The 4,918-nt window shown below is 38.8% G+C and overlaps 1 protein-coding gene across 6 annotated transcripts in view; it reads left to right on the forward strand.

Annotated features, from left to right (window-relative positions):
* The window catches only part of TMEM45A (transmembrane protein 45A), a 98,647-nt gene that overhangs the window by 65,064 nt on the left and 28,665 nt on the right, over nt 1-4,918 (forward strand). The window lies entirely within an intron of this gene.

Raw genomic sequence — 4,918 nt, forward strand, 5'->3', positions numbered from 1 at the left:
AAAACCACACCAAATACCCTTTTTCCCAAATAAAAAAAAAAAAAAAAAGGAAAAAGAAATTTTAGAAAGTGTTAAAGCAGCAGTATATGCTTGTATACAGTTTATCTTGAATGTCAAAGAAAATAGTGAAGTTGAAGAAATTGCTTAAATTTGTTTAGTGTATTGAAATGTACAAGTGTGTCTTAAAATATAAATCAGTAAGACTTAAGGATACTATATTGTATCAGTGGCTCAAGCTAAAAATTAACTTAGTATTTTTCTTCATAATAGTATTCATTTTATATTGAAATTAGCTACTTGAAAGAGATCCCACAAAGAACATCGAAACTCTCTAGGCATTTTGAGTTCTCTCTTCTTTCTGTGTATAGGTCTGGTCTGTGGTTTGTGTGGCTGTAACACCTGGGACTTAACATCTAACACATGATTCAGATTTTGGAATTTTCCCAGTATTATCTCGAAGTGCTAGAGTTAATTTGCTTTTGGCTGGTGTGTGTGTGTGTGTGTGTGTGTTGGGAAGTGGTCAATCAAAAGGGCCAAGAAAGATACCAGAAATTATTTCTTGCCTTTAGCTCAGAGGATGGATCATGTTTGGAGTCATTTGGAGTGGAAGGTTTTTTTTTTTAGACAGGAAAGGATTATGAATTTTTAGGATGAACCACATCTGGAAGCCAGCGACTGAATCTTGCAGCCCACTATTTTAGCCTGGGTGGATCAATTTCTCCAAGCGACTGTAAATGGTGGGATTAAACAGGTGGAGTCCCAAGGAAGGACCTACTTGTTCTGTACCCTAATGTTTTACTTGGAGTTTCTGCTTCCCAGCAAGTCGATTCTACTTGGTAGGGGAGGAAAGCTCTGGGTCTGCTCTTTGGGTTTAAATCTAGTCAAATTCTGTAGTATTTCAATTTTACAGGCAGTCACATTGCATGTGCAGGCAATACAAAAGTAGGGAACAAAGAAAGAGAGATTTGTGGGTAGTGGATCTTAGGAGACAAGAGTGCAGTGACTTTTGAGGATGCAGGCAAGTCTCCTTTCCATAATGAAAGTGAAATGAAATATTGGGTTGTGGAAAACTCATGACTTTTTTTCTGTTTTTCTATGTAAAAATGCGTCATGACTTTTCCTATAACTCAATGCATGCCATTTACACTGCCAGAAGTAACTGGGTCTATTGGGTCCTTTAGTCAAGGCAAATACAACAAGCTTTTTGTTTGTTTGCTTGTTTAAGAGAGATTTTTGCCATAGAGCACCTGTGCTTGCCAGAGAGACAGAGAGAGGCAGAGAAACAGAAAGAAAAAAAATCAGCCCCCAAGGGGGATGGCCACACTGCAGTTCCTTCTTCCATTGTCCTCTTGGGGTCTTGGGCACACACACAAGCCTGGTGTCAGTTTTAAGTTGCCGGGTCTGGGACTCAAACCATGGTTGACTACATGGGTGTCTAGCGACATAACCATTACACCATCTGTTGGTCCCAGCAACTCTGTCTTAACGTCATCATGTTTGGGTCTTTTAAACACAGAAAGATTAAAACCATCAGGTTGTTTTAGATCAAAAGGCCAATAATACAGAAGTTCTTTAACTGAAGTAGAGATGGAAGGACTCACTTCTTTCCCTGTTCTGATCACCTGCTAGCATTCTTCAAAACCCCCAGCCAGTCCCCATTGCCTCTTGGCATCCCAGCGGTTGGGCTGATTCTGTCAGCCTTTGGGGCAGCAGGGGCTTTTTAGTTATGAAGGTGAGTCAGGAGGACTTTTTGGCCTAGAACTGCACATTCAGGGAGAGCCCAGATTTTAACATTTCTTGTTATCTGTGATGGAGGTAATGTGCTTTGCTTGCATATTAAAAGTTTTTATTAGGTAATGTAAACATTTAAAAGTAGCCACAGGTTTTTGTAACTTTGTTTTGGCCTTTCCTTTCTTTCTTAATGTACTGTAGGAGCCTAAGGGGGAAAAAAAAAGACGGAGACCCAAAGTGCTACACACAGAATCATAGATGATAATGAGGAGAACATGTTTTTAATAAATCACATGAAAAATTCATTGCAGTGAGGGCTGGGTGCCTTGAGAAGGTGTAGCAATGAGCAGCTGTCCCCAGTCTGGGTCACCAGGGAGGATTTCCCCAAGCAGATGAAATTGAAGGGGCCAAGGAAAGTTAGCCAAGTTTGGGGCAGAGGAGAGTTATTAGGCAGCAGAGGGGAGAATCTCGATAATTGATTTGTTTTAGAGAAATAGCTGGACTCTACAATAGTTTTTATATTTTGGGTCTAGGCAAGTGGGTATTCTCAACCAAATGAGTAACTAGGAGCAAAAGTATTTTCTATCAGTGGGTGGGTAGATAAGATGGTTAGTACAATTTAGAGGTATGTTGAGTGTGAGTGGTCTTTGAGACATCATCGTAGAGATGTTTTGAAAATATATGATTTTGCTGTAAGAAGAGCTTAGTTGCCCATGCTAATTTAGAACTTCATGGCATACAAGGTATTATCCAGGTCAAAAGGGAGTAGAAAGAAGAATAAATTTATGGTCCCTGCTTTTAAAGAATTTATTCTCTAATTGCAATCAGGAGTAAAATAACCATGGAGGATGCTAGTAACTCTCTAATACAATAATAGGAGAAATGTTATAAGCAGTATATGAATGATGACAAATGAATTGTATAGATGCTTCTCACTTTTCTGTAGTTGGTGTCCAAATAGAATTGTTCTTTTTGTTTTACTTTTGTCTAATTCTGGTAGATTGAGGTGAGTTGAGGATTGCATGAAGTTATTTAATTCTATGAATTTTTTGCTTTGAGTAACTCATTTTAATTTGATGACATAGTAATGTTATTTGTCTCATTATACAGAAAAGGAAATGGAGGCACGGAGAGAGTAAATAACTTGTCCCAAAATCACATAGCTAGTGATAGTTGCCCCCAGATCACATAGTGATAGTGTTCAGACCTAGTCTGAATTCAAAGCCCCTTCCCTTCATATATTTGTCTGTTCTTTTCACTAAATATATCCTCTATCATTTAAGTTACTTTAAAATATTTTTAAAAGAAGGTCATTTATTTAATTATTGCCCTAATTTTTATGTATAATTTTCTAATAATTATTTTATTTAACTTTATTTATTTATTTTAATTTTTGAACAGAAAAGGGCAGAGCAAGAGAGAAAGAGGGAAAGTGAGGAAACAAGCTACGAGGTCTGGGACTCAAACCAGAGCTGGCCATGTGGGAGTCCAGTGCCTTTAACCACCATGTCACCTGTCTGCCCCAGTATACATTATTTTTTAATTTGAAACTTGTATTTCCATTTATGTATTCAGGATAAATTTCTGCAAGTGATCTTCCTATACTAAGGAATATAAAATGTTTAAGGCTTCTCAAGTCATATAAAAATTTTTCCCCCAGAACAGTCCAGGAGATTTATAGTCTGGGTGTATTTTCAGTCCTATATGGTTACCTAAAGGAAAGTGAATGGGAGAATTCAGTAACATTCTGATGGGTAGAACAACAACCCAGAGACTGTTAGAGCAGAAAGGAACACCAGGGATCATCTAGGTCTCCTTATCTCTTTATTAAGATTGGAAGGATTAAGGGACATGCCCAAGTCACACAGTAGAGTCAGAGTAAGGATGAGATCTGCACTCTGCTATGTACTGAGTTCAAGTCTCTTGGCTTGGATGACCAAGGGTATGTGAGATGGCCATCCAGTGTCCCAGCTAGCGATGTCAGAGAATTTCAGTGTTTGGATCAGCTTCACAGTATCCCCTGAACTTTCACAGTTGTATCAGAGGGGTATGGAAGTAATCCCAAAGGATCTGCCCTGACCTAGAGGCCCAGTACTCACCTAAGATTTTTTAAAAGGCCAGGGAAAGTTCTGAAATTTCTTTTCAGGAATTTCTTAAATCTGACCAAATGTCAGAACTCCAAGGATGATTCTGGACTCTTTTCATTCTTCTGTTGTTGGTATAATACATTGGAACAAAGGGATGCTCACATAATTAAAAACTCATGTAATTCAAGACTGCCTTTTCTGTAGCACTGACCAAAAATTGACGGTATTTCTGCTTATTAGTCAGAGGTGACTCCACTGTGTGGCAATAGTGCAAACAAAGTTTAATATTTGATTTAGTGTGGTGTCTGTCTGGCTAGGTGGACTTAATTGTCTTAAAAGTAAACCTTGAAGTTTCAATAGATTAGCATGATAAAGGATTGTTTTTTGCAAAATCTAAAGCAGGCCTGTTGACAGTCATCTGAGTTGTGGTATGCCATGCTAATATTGACTAGACAGGAGAAGGGAGAGGTAGCAGAGTCACGTAACCTCTTAGTTGACTCAGTCAGAAAGTGACAGGTGCCAGTTGTACTTAAAGCCCTTTAGCCAGAACTAAAAGAATGGTTCCAATCCAGCTGTAGGGGAGACTGGGAAAAGTGTGAGAGGGAACACAGATGTTTGATGAATGCCAATGACTTCTTCCATATAAGCGATGACTGATACTTTGAAATGATCTACTTGAAAAATTTACAGGCGATTTCATAATGTATCAAGTTTTAAACATAAGGATAAAAATTTCAAATTACTTTCCTTAAACATGTTTAATGGGCAGTGTATGGTGATATCAACACTGTAATTTAAGAAATTGCTGGGACCAGCAATTAGCGTAATGGCTATGTCGTTGGATTCCCATGTAGTCTACCATGGTTCGCGTCCTGGACCCGGAGGCTTAAAACTCATGCTGGGCACATGTGTGTGTGTGCCCAAGATCCCAAGAGGAGAATGGAGGAGAAGGGATTGCGGCATGGCCATCCCCCCCTAGGGGGGTGATTTCTTGCTTTCTGTCTCTCTGTATCTCTCTGTCTTTCTGATGAGCACATGCGCCCTGCAGCAAAAATCTCTCCAAAAAAAAAAAAAAAAAAAAAAAAAGGAAGGAGGGAAGA

This window comes from Tupaia chinensis, unplaced genomic scaffold (assembly GCF_000334495.1).
Source record: "Tupaia chinensis unplaced genomic scaffold, TupChi_1.0 Scaffold000100_1, whole genome shotgun sequence".
NCBI classification, from domain to species: Eukaryota; Metazoa; Chordata; class Mammalia; order Scandentia; family Tupaiidae; genus Tupaia; species Tupaia belangeri.